Here is a 13202-nt window from a genome sequence, read left to right as displayed (position 1 = left end):
GGGAACTTAGGATTTTTTTTGGATGGCCTTAAATATGATATTCAAAACTTTGTGGCAGAATGTTTGGTTTGCCAACAAAATAAATTTGAGACAATTAAGACCCTAGGTCTAATACAACCTTTATCCATTCCAAGTCAACATTGGGAGGAGGTTTCAATGGATTTTATCACAGGTTTACCCAAGTCCGAAGGAAAGAGTGTCATATGGTGGTAATCGATAAACTTACAAACTATGCACACTTTTGTGCATTATCTCATCCATTTAAAGCTAGTACAGTTGCTACTGCATTTATGGAAACAATTCAAAAGTTACATGGAAACCCAAAGATTATAGTAAGCGACAAAGATCCTATTTTCACTGAAAATTTTTGGACGGAATTATTTTCTTGTTTGGGTACTAAATTATCTCATAACTCATCTTATCATCCTCAATCAGATGGGAAAAATGAGATAGTGAACAAATGTTTGAAAGGATATCTTCGTTTATTTGTATCTGATAAACAGGCACAATGGGTCAAGTGGTTACCTTTGGCTAAATGGTGGTATAGCACTTCCTTCCATACTATAGCAAAAAGGAACCCATTTATGGTACTTTATGGATATCATCCACTGTCCATCACATCATATTTATGAGAAAATTCTAAGGTTCAAGCAGTGGAAGATAACATCGAGCATCAACAACAAGTTCTCCAACTCTTAAAGGATAACCTCACTTTGGCACAAAATAGAATGAAGCAACAGGATGATCAACATTGTAGCGAAAGAAGTTTTGATGTAGGAGACTGAGTATTTTTACGACTACAACCATACAAACAAATGTCCCTCAAGCAAGCTAAGAAGGATAATAAATTATCACCAAAGTATTATGGTCCTTACAAGGTGTTGTAAAAGATTCGTACTATGGCATACAAATTAGAGCTTCCTACATCTTCCTGAGTGCACCCAGTTTTCCATGTTTTATGTTTAAAGAAGGTTATAGGTGACAAGCTCCGAGTTCAAACAATATTGCCAGAAGTTGACGAGAAAGGAAAAACCATATTTGAACTTGAAGCAGTCATGGAAACAAGAACTTGACATCTATGAAATAGATCAATTTCAGAGTATCTGATCAAGTGGAAGAACTTACCCGCGGAAGATTCTACATGGGAGGATGAGAATTTTATACAAAAGCTTCCAAAACTACTCAAGCGTTGACAACAACATTTTTTTTGAAGGAGAGGGGCATGTTAGGTCCCTATAATACTAGTGTATTCCCTCATTGTTACCAGTGTAGCCCCCTTATTGTTATTGTTGTGCCCCATAGAAGCCCACTATTCCTATTGTTGTGCCCTTACATTATTATTGTTATGTAGGCTCTGATTATATTGTGCCCCTTTAGACTCTTATATATAGAAAATATGTTTTGTCATTTCAATGATACAAGAACTATACATTTGTGTAATGTAAAGGAGGTTGCCTCCTCGAAGAGGCTGATTTTGAACTCGTTAATCTATGTTTTCTTCTATTTTGTGAGATGGTTACATAACATTGACTCATGTAGACCTCTTCCTCTAGATACCTATTAAGGAAAGTTTTTTCAACAACCATTTGATGTGGGTCTATATAAAAATGAGCTACTAATCCCATGATTATATGAAGACGTTCCTTTATAAAAACTGGAGAAAATGTATCATTGTAATCAATACCTTCTTTCCGAGTGAACTCTTTGGCCAAAAGTTTGGCTTTATATCATTCTATATTTCTAGATGAGTCCTTTTTACTTTTTTTAAACCCATTTAAAATGAATGGCTTTGGATTCATTAGGAAATTCAACTAAATGCCATACATGGTTCTTAGCCATTAAATCCAACTCTTCTAATATAGAATCATTCTAGAGCTTGGATTTTCATTTACTTATGGCTTGTGAAAACAATATTGGATCTTCGTCAATTCCAATGTCTTGGTCAGACCCTTGTAGGTACACAACATAATTAGCAAAATTTGAAGGTTTCCTCATTCTTGAGGTTCTTCTTAATCCTATCTCTTCATCCATATTTTGTGATATTTGAATAATAGGTTCATTGACAACTTGATCCTCATGGGGTGGCATTTCATTATTCTTTTGTTCTTCCATAACAACATATTGTGGATTGTCTTGAAGTACATTTAACCAATCCATATTTGCATGTATGATAATCAATGCTTGCATTTCCTCAAAATTTAAATTTAGAGGTTTCTCACTCCCACTAATGTCATTATCATAAATAAACCTTGCATTTATTGCTTCAATGATATTAGGTGTATGTGAAGGACAATAGGACTTGAATTCCTTGGACCTTTCTACATAACCAATGAAAAAACCACTGGCTTCCTTTGAGCCTATATTTTTCTCTAATGAACTATATCTCAACGTCAATAAGATAACCCCATATGTGTACATATCCTAAAAATGGTTTCGAACCATTCCGTAACTCAAGGAGTTTTAGTAATTTCCTTAGTGGGAACCATTTTTAGGATATATGCATCGATTTTTAAAGCCTCACTGCATAAAAATAATGAGAGAATGAAGTTACTAATCATACTCCTCACCATGTCCATTAGCATATGATTTCTTCTTTTAGCTACACCATTTTGATGTGGTGAGTCGGGAATTATGTATTGAGCAATAATGCCTTGTTCCTTAAGAAAGTTTGCAAATGGACCTGGTTTTTGTCCACCTTTATTTGATCTCATGACTTTAATTACTTTTCTAGTTTATCTCTCTACCTCTATCTTATAAGTTTTGAAATCATCTAGTGCCTTAATTTTCTCAAATAAAAGATAGAGATACATAAATCATGTGTGATACGATCTATAAATGAGATGAAGTATTTCGAACCATTCAGACAAAGAGTCATAAATGGTCCACCTATATCAATATGTATGATTTCTAATATTTATGAACTCCTCCTCACACCCTTCTTGGTTTTGTCTGTATGCTTTCCTTTTATGCAGTCCAAACAAACACCAAAATCAAATAAATCAAGAGTCTCAAGTACCCATCATTTATTAAAATTATGATTCTCTCTATGGAGACGTGTCTCAACCTCATCTGCCAATACATGCTTAATGCCCACAACACCATTGAAGGTTAAAAAAAACTGGAATAAAAAGCAAGGCTTAAATGGAGTCTGTAAAAACCATCAACAAGTGTTCCATCACCAACAACAAGTGAGTGTTTGATAAGACTAAAAGTAGAATCAATAAAATTGAGACTAAAATCATGGGGAGGAAGTCTATAGATTGAATAATATTCTTAAAGAAAGAAGGAATATAAAATGTCCTTTCAAGATTTAAAACAAAGAAATATTTCAGGATAAGTATGAAGGTCCCAACTGATTCCACATGTGTACTCATCTTGTTTCCTGAATAGATGAAACATTGACTTTCCATTGGTTTAATTTGATTGATTACACCCTGCATTGTATTGGTAAAATATGGATTGTAGAACCACAATCAATCCACTATGCATTATGAAAATTATCAACGATATTATATAACACAACAAATAAATGAGATTACCTTTCTTTTTGGGCAAAAACTTATATTTGAAGCACTCTTTCTTGATGTGTCCTTTCATCTGGCGTAAAAAAAAAAAAAAAAAAAAAAAAAAAAAAAAAAAAAAAAAAAAACAACTTGAGTAATTGGATTGCTCCCAGTGTGCATATAAGGTTGTCTCTATGAATGTAATAAATTTTGTAGGGATGGGTGGTTCATTCTCATGGAATGCCAAATCTAAGTCCATGGACTCTAATGTAAGGAGAATATTCTTGTTTCGGTCCTAAAAATTATCACTTAATATTGAAATATGAGATTATTCATTAGACATAATTGTAAATGGAGTAGTTGCAAAATTAGAAAAAAGTGCTATCATTTATATAGGTGATAATTTAGATTATTAATCCACTTTAATAATACTACAATAAAAACAATGTGTCATCATAATTGTCATGTGGGTTGAGATTAGAATACGCCATTTTATTTGCTTAATAAATTTATAATGCAATTGATAAATGTGACATGAAGATGGGGATGACTCATTTTTTTATAATGATTTTTGCATCAAAGATCATTAACTTACTTGGAGTGTTTTTGGCCATATACAACAATTCATGGGAAGTTACATAATCACATATATGAGCTTATGGTAGTTTGGACCAGAATAAGAAATATTTCTAATTATAGAAAACCTTTTAATATGAAAGTAATTTAGTGATGTTTTAGATGGAATAAATTAAAAATCAAAAATAAATTTATTATATTAAAATTTAATTTAATTATTTAACTCAAATTTGAAAGTGTAGAAGCTATGAGCAATATGTGTGGGTTAGACACAGAATCATGTGAAGTTTTATTGTCTTAACTTGTATTATGTGAAATTTTCAATCGAATCCTAAAAATTCAGAAATTTATCTAATTTTGAAACGTGTCTTTTAAATAATTAAGTGTATATAAAAATATTTAAGAAATTTAGAATATTAATTTAAATAAATTTAAATATAATTTACAACTTAAATCTTGGAAAAAAATATTGTAACATAATTTTAGAAATAAATAATATTTAAATTGCAAAGATACTTAGTTCAAATATACATACTTTTTCACTTATTTTTTAATAATAAAAAATTCAATTTAAATCAATATTTTTAATATTTTTTTTATTTTTTATTTTAATAAATTAATCGCAAAAAAAATCATTGTACAATTCACTTATTTTTAATATTGCAATAATTAATAATAAATATACTATTTAATTAAAATTAAATATAATTCATTAATACATATTAACTATTTAATTAAAATTAAATATAATTTATTAATACGTGTTATGTATTTTAATCAAAACTTATAAATTACAACGAAATGAGTATTAATATAAAGTACAAAGAGTCTTCAAGAATAAACTTGAAAGGAAACAAAACCGCCATAATGAAAATGGCTGCAAGTCTGTCAATGAAATAAAGATTTATATTATATTTGTTCCACGCTTTATTACAATACTCCCTCAAATAAATTAATATCACCGTCTCTGAAATAATTTCTGAAGGTGTGCTTTCATGGCATCATCTTCCCAAATTATTTGGTCCCACCACTCTTGTTCACCATATATGGTACTCAAGTTGAGTAACCTGTCCATTCCTACTGGAAATCTTTTCAAATTTCCACATTGAAGTATCTTCATGATACGCAAGCTGGGTAGCGTACTTTCATTCCACACACTGTCATTTGATGATGATGCTCCCGCAATGCTTTCTAACTCCCTTAACCCTATGAGAACCAATTTCTGTAACATTAAGAACCGGCTTGCCCTTCCTGAACTCCCTATTCCTAACTCTTTCAAACCGCTGCAATCGAACAAGGTTAGACACTTTAGGTTTGGCAACCGTTCCAGCGGAGAGACCTCCCGTAGACTGGGGCACCACGACAAACATATGTTTTCAAGATGTCGAAAGTTGCAAGCGTAGTCCGGCAGACTTGACCCCTTGTACCGCTGCAAGTCAAAACTCTGAAGCTTCCTCATCTCCTTCATGTCCCGAGGAAGATAAGTGGCGTTGGTGAAGCACAAGTGCCTCATATCCAACCATGTTCCCATTATCCCCTCTGCCACTTTACCAGCTACCTCTAGTCTCAGCTACCTTTAAACAATTCTCCTCCTTCTCGCCGATATATATTGCCATCTCATGAATATCATCCTCAACTCTCATATACTGTTCCTCCCGAATTTTCCAATTAGAAGACCGGATCCCCTGGGCACCAGGAGAAGCATTTTGGAGCCCAACGATCGAGAAGAAGCAACGATCGAGAAGAAGATTTAGGTACCTCCGCCCAATGGCCATGTCCATTGAATGGTTCTCCTGTTTGCTCCTGACGAGACCCTCGCCAATCCACATTCTCACTAATTTCTGCACTTGGATATATCTATAACCCTTTGGATACATGGCACAATAGAGGAAGCAATTCTTGATGTCTGAATTAGGCAGAGCATCATAACACCATCTCAATAGTTGGTAGAGACGTTGTGGATGCAGAGTAGGTTGTGGATAAGATGAAGAAGGTTGCCTTTCATTTTTGATGGAAGACAAAGAAATGTTCCATTCATCTACTGTGGTTTTGCCCCTCATTGCTGCGGCCACTAACCTTATTGCCAAAGGGAAACCCTTACACTCCTCCGCAATATTCCTGGCACACCCCTTTATATCCACAGGAGCACCCTTCTCTCTGAAAGCTATTCTTTCGAACACCATCCACGCCTCATCTTCACAGAGCCTTTCTACTGACTCTTCTGCGCTCCGACCCGGATCTCCTGACTCTTCTTCTAATTCTTCTACTGCCTCTTCTGCGCTTCGAGTCGGATCTCCTGACTCTTCCTCTAATTCTTCTGCGCTCAGAGTCGGATCTCCTGACTCTTCCTCTAATTCTTCTGCGCTCCGAGTCAGAACTCCTGACTCTTCTGCTCTCAGAGCCGGAGTTGGATCTGTGTTGATAATCTGGTGAGCAGTAACAAACATTGAAAAATCACTTTGAAGGCCTTGAAAGATGTAATCAAATTCTAGCTTCCATTCTTTGACTCGTTTCAAGAGTCTCCCCGGCCTGCAATTGACACAGTCGAGACGCCGTTGTCGTTGTGATGGACCGTAGCGATGGAGTATGTTAATGGCCTGCGTAAGGCAATTATGCAGCAATTGAAACCAAATCTTGAGGGCCTCCCAGTCCTCTTTACTTGGATCTGGGAAGAGGATGGCAATATCGAGCAGAAGATTATTGATAGGCCTCAAATCAGCTTGCAAAATTTCATACACTTCGTCCTCCTGCATAACATTCTTTGTAAGCTGGAAGACTGGAGTCAAGAGTGGACTCAACATATCCATGGCTCTTTTATGCAAAAGTGGATTCAACATATCCATGGCTCTCAACATATCCATGGCTTTTTTATCCAAAACTGGACTCAACATATCCATGGCTTTTTTATCCAAAACTGGACTCAACATATCCATGGTCTCTCACGGAAGGGAAGGGCAGAGCAGAGAGAAATTTAGGGACTGCTGCAGAAAATCAGCGTTGATTGCGAGGGAGAAAATTGGATTGGGCGGTGGCAGAAAAGCAGCGATGATTCATCAAAGAGAGGGAGAGAGTTGAGCAGTGCAGTGCAATGCAAGGAAGAGCATGAGGGATTTATATTCATGTGGTGTGGCATCTGTCCACACAGTGAAAGTTTACCTGGATTCCAATTCTAATGATCTTAACGCGAAAGTTTATGTCAATTTTTTTTTAAATAAAGAAAAAAGAAAAAGTTTATGCGAAGCATAAGAAGTGGGCGATGTTCAGATTTTACTTTAATAACAAAGCAATGAATTAAATAAAATACGAAAGAATAACATGTGGCTGATGGTGGGAGAGATTCTATTGATTTGATAAAGAAAGGAATAACTATTTGAAAATATAATAATAAAAATGATTAGTAAAACTGAAAGAAAAAGAAATTTATAAAATAAAGAGAAAAGAAAAAGTTAGGAGAAGAATGAGAAGTGGGCAATGATCAGATTTTACTTTACAATACTGAAGAATACGAAGTGGGTGATGGTGAAAGAGATTTTATTTATATGATAAAGCAACGAGAAAACCATTTGAAAATATAAAAATAAAAATATGAAATTTTATGTGGGCTAGATTTTCACATTTATTAAAAGTTAAAAAAAAAATCCTATACTTGTAATCATAGTTATTATTAATAAAGATTTGCATTATTCACACTCAAAGAATATTTTTAAATATTTATGTCCATTATACCAATACAATTTACTTAAGTTTAGTTTTCCATTAAAATTAAATATATAATATTATTTAAAAAATTAGTAAGTATTATTTTTGAAAAATAAAAGAAAAAATATATTAATTTTAAAAATAATTATAAATACTATTCTTTTATTTGTGATGAAATAATAAGAAAATTATGAATAAATTATAAATGTAATAATGGAAAAAAATATAGTTTTTAAATATAATTGTATAATTGAATATGATTGAATAAAGTTAAGGTTTTAAATGTAATTGTGTATTTAATTCATAAATCTTTTGCATTGAAAGAAGATTATACTTGTCTTATATTTAGAAATGCATTAATGAACTAGCTTTGAGAGATCAAAGTGGTCTGGGAGAGGATTGCAATTTTTTACATTATTATTAGGGACTTTATATAAAGGGTTAGATCATTCAACATTATACAATCATTCAAAACCATACAAATGAAATTGAATGGAATATGTTTTCAATTTTGATCAAGCATAGGTAGCCAAGAGAAATACCCCACTATTGTTTATGTTAATATAAACAAACCACAACCTAGAATATCAAAACTATTTCAATGGACTTGCAATAAAAATTCTTTTTACAAAACAATAAACCAATTAACCTTTGATATAAAAAAACACATAGAACAATTAACCCCAAAAATTCAAACCAAAGCTTTAGAAACAAAAGGAGGAACATGCCAAATTGTAACGACATACACATGAATAAATACCTTGTGTACACATCTTAATTTCAATTTGAAACCATAATAATGTGCATTTTCAATCCCTTTGTTTCCTTGAATAGATAACATCAAATGGCTTAAAATTCATCAAGGATGTGAGTCTAGTACTTGAGGGCAAGGTGGCAAGTCTACTATAAGGAGTAAGGTGTAATTCATATAACAATTCATCAATGAAAGCAATGGTAAATTTATATTTAATACTGCGCTTGTTGACCTCTCTAATCCAGACACATACTCCATGATCCATCTGTCCTGTCCACCAATACTATTAGAGAAGAGAAAGAAATTTGGCCAGGTTGAATTATACCTACCTCTAGCATTTCTGCAACCATACATTCAATTTCACTCTTCCAAGCATAGGGATATCTGTAAGGTTTGATGTTTGGAGGAACACTTCTTGGAATCAAGTGAATAGCATGATCATGATAGCGAATATGTTGGAGACCTTTCGAAGTCTCCAATACCTTGGAATGATTGTCAAGGACTCTTTGGAGATCCAGAGACATGGATGACTTAGAATTTTGAAAATCTAATGAGCTTAATTGTGCAATTGCTTGTCGTTATTCCTTCTTCAAAAGCTTTGTCATGCCATTAGATTTGATTTTCTTCCCTAGTTTCCTCGTGATACCACTTAATTAAATTTCCTTTCCTTCCCAAAAAAATTCCAAGAAATCTCTTGAAAATTAAATGCCATCATCCCCAAATATTGTAACCATTGGACTCCTAATACAACATCAACACCACCCAGTGAAATGGAAAGAATTAGACTATTCAATACATATTCCACCATTATTATATTGATATTATGGCACTTTCCTGAGAAATTCATAGTTCCTCCATCTCCAATCATCACTTGACTCCTTGGTGTTGGATATAGAAAAAAATTCAAATCCTTGACTATCTTACAATGAATAAAATTATTGGTACTACCTGAATTAATCAACACTATTACCATTTTATTCTTGATATATCCTTCTATCTTGAGAGTTTGAGTTGTGGTAATTATAGTCAATTCATTACAAGATATGGTCAGATATATTTCTTCTTTTTCAACCCTGCAATTGGTTGCTAGCATAAGTCTTATTCTTTTTATGTTTCATGTTCCTTTTCTTCCTCCTCTTCACAACCTATGTAAAATAATTTCTTCTCAACACACTTATGACCTTTAATGTATTTGTTATCACAACTATAAAAAATCTATTTTTCTTCTTTTTCCTCCAGTTGTTGTGGTGTCAAACTTGTTGGTTATGGGAGGCTAGGATTGAAAACACATCCATATTTATGGTTGTGAGTGGTAGACCTCATTTTTGCCATAATTTTTCTTTCAACATTTCTTGCCACCTTGAACACATTCTATAATGACTTAGGTTCCCAAAGGAAAACCTCGAATTGGAAGTTATCCTTTAAAGTCCCTATGAAGGCATCAATCATATGCTCCTCTATAATACCAGTTACCTTAATATTTAGTCTTTAGAAGTTCTCAATGTGCTATGCAACTAAACCCCTTTCTTCAAGATTTATCAATTGGCTAAAGAAGGTATCTGTGTTTGTATACTCATAATGCTCTATCAATTCCTCCACAAAAATTGCCTAAGTGAAAAGTGATTTATGAGAACAAATCCTTTGATACCACACAAACTGATTGGGTTCTAAATATAAAGATGCAATGCATACCTTTTGTGTGTATTTGATGTAGGAAAAATTGAATTTCCTAAGAAGTTCAACTTATCAATCTGGATTACATGCACATATTACATTATTTAGTCAATTAAATATTATTCACCACATCTCAAAGAATTAAAAATAACACACACAATAATACAAAAAATTATACAAAGAGGCTTTGGTGAATCTGCATTTCGATTAAACAAAAGAAAACACATAAACTCATAATCATGCATTTCTCTCTTGGCCTGATTCTACATTCATTTGGCCATTTTTTTCCCTTTAGGCTTACAATATTTATAATAACATATAAAAACAAAATAAATTTTCCTAGATCCATAAATCAGTGCATAAATCACTCATGCTTTTCATGGTAGACTCACTTTCATCTTATTGACAAAAAATTTCTTATCCATAGCTTTTCGAAATCCTAAAAGCACCCCAATTTTTTTTTTTAATATTTATAATTTTTTTTTTATCCTAACAACTTGCTAATTGCTACCAAGCCTTTTTCTCCTACAACTTCTCATGATTTATTTCCTAAATTTTTCATGCCTTAAAAGGCATAGTTTCTTCTTAAAATCTTATTTACTAAATTTTATCTCTATCTATAGTTCTCTAATAAATAGAGAAATTCCTTTTCCATGTTAAGACCTGATTTGGAGTTTTGTCTCCAAAAAGCTTGATGACATGGAAGCACTAATGCTTCTGCATCAGATTCCCAAGGTAGAAAACGTTCATGACCTCCTATTCATGTGTCATTAATTTATGAATCCTCCAACATCCCAAACCTTGTGTTGTAGTTATCCTTTCATCTTTGCATGTTGTTGTTCACATGCTTTCCTGATGCAAGGTATTTCAATTAGCTGAAAATTCTTGTTGGTTTTCCTTTTTCTGTTGCATCTTCTCTTGGATGTTCTCCTTATCAGCATCCACATTCCATCAATCTCATCATCCAACTCTATCCTTAGTTGAAATGCATGCTTGTTTTCCACATGTTGCTGCATCTCCTCCTTTTTAATAAAAGTTATAAAAATGTTATTCAATTTTGGCTTAGATACATCCTTTACAACATGTTGGTCATACATCGCAGTGTTCCCCTCAATATAATTCCCTCTTCTAACAGTTCTAATTTTGCATAATGAATATGTATTCTTTGGCTTATTATCCTTTCTCCAAAAAAATAAGCTCCTCATACAGTTGAGCAAAACCACCTTGAATTTAATTTGTAACATCCATGGAATACACTAAGATGTACTTTCAATTCAGCCATTCCCCTCTTGAATTCCTCATTGCTCATTTTCTTCATGACAATTGTCCTGGCACTTGCTTTCATCTCATTATGAATTCTCTCTAAATCCACTATATGGATAGCCGTAGCCATCTTTACCTTTTCCTTTTGTGAATGCTCCTTGTTCATCTGTGATATGCAACAACCCTTCTTCATCTTGTAACAATTCCACTACTTGTCATGGTACCAATTTCTCCTCCTAGTAACTCCTCTCTTCTTGTTTTCCTTGACAATTCGACCCACGCTCACTGTGGAACTGTCTATGGCAACTTCTACCAAACTTCTACCTATTAGAAGTTGTCCTTCTCTTGGTTCTCTACAATAGAACCTTTCTCCTCCTTTTAGAGCATGTCTATTCCTCAATTTCAAAAGTTGTTAGGCTTATGCAATTTCACATACTCACCTTCTCTATGGAGAACTTATGTTGTCCTCATTTAAAAATTTTAATTTTCTACTCAATTCTATCACAAATTCCTTCACTTGAAAGATCTACATTCTTTCTCTTCCTTTATCAAAACTTCACTTGGTATAATGGTTGTTATCGACAACTTATCTTCTTTGTTACCTGTAAACACAGATTATTTGTGACCAGAATTAATATAAAAACACCATATCCATCTTTATAATATTTGTGCCAAGATCTCATACTCAGTAGTCTTCCTTTGATTCCCTCCACTAAACTAATTCTTTTCGAGGAGCACACCTACTCTATAATTTTTCAAAATAATCCCTCTAAACAACATATCAACTCTTTCAATATTTTGTAGTCACATACAATCTCCATAGAGCATTTAGTCTTTGATACCACTTTATGGAACCAAATCTACCCTCTCACCAATTTCATGAATCCAATACATAAACATGTATGCATTTACATTCATTTCACAACATTTCTTGAAGCATTCACCACACACACTCAATATAAAAATATAATCATGAGAACCCATTATATTTCTTTCCATTAAACACATTGAATAATTATTCTTCATTAAATAATACCACTCTCGGCCATTTAACACGTGTAGTAAATTCAATTTCACTAAATATTCATAATATTTCTCTACCCAGTTCACACACATAGGCACTTCATTCTACCAATTCCAAATTTTAAGAATTCTTCAATGATCGTGCACATAGACACTTTATACACAATAGATATGAAACTTCATTTCATTAACAAAACCTGTACATAAACAAATACTCAAAAACATTTGTTTCTCTCTATGAGCCTAATTTCAAATTCATTTGGCCATTTGTTTTCCCTATAGGCTTACAGTATTTATAATAACATATACAAACAAAATAAATTTTCCTATATCCATAAATCAATCCACAAATCACTCATGCTTTTCATAGTAGACTCACTTTTCCATAAATCAATCCACAAAATCTTTCTTATCCATAGTTTTTCAAAATCCTAAAAGCACCCCCAATAGTTTCTAAGATTTCAAAACTTTTTCTTATCCTAACTACTTTCTTATTGCGACCAAGATTTTTCTCCTACAACCTCTCATGATTTATTTCCTAAAATTTTCATGTCTTAAAATGAAAAGATTCTTCTTAAAAATATTATATACTAAATCTTATCTCTATCTATAGTTCTCTAAGAAATAAAGAAATTAAAATGATTGACAATAAGGAAATACAATTCCTTTTCCATGTTAAGATCCAGATTGGAGCTTTATCTTCAAAAGGT

This window comes from Pinus tabuliformis, chromosome 8, assembly GCF_031772625.1.
Source record: "Pinus tabuliformis cultivar Carrire ecotype Pingquan chromosome 8, CPIR1, whole genome shotgun sequence".
Classification (NCBI taxonomy): domain Eukaryota; kingdom Viridiplantae; phylum Streptophyta; class Pinopsida; order Pinales; family Pinaceae; genus Pinus; species Pinus tabuliformis.
Note: the sequence above shows the minus strand (reverse complement) of the source record.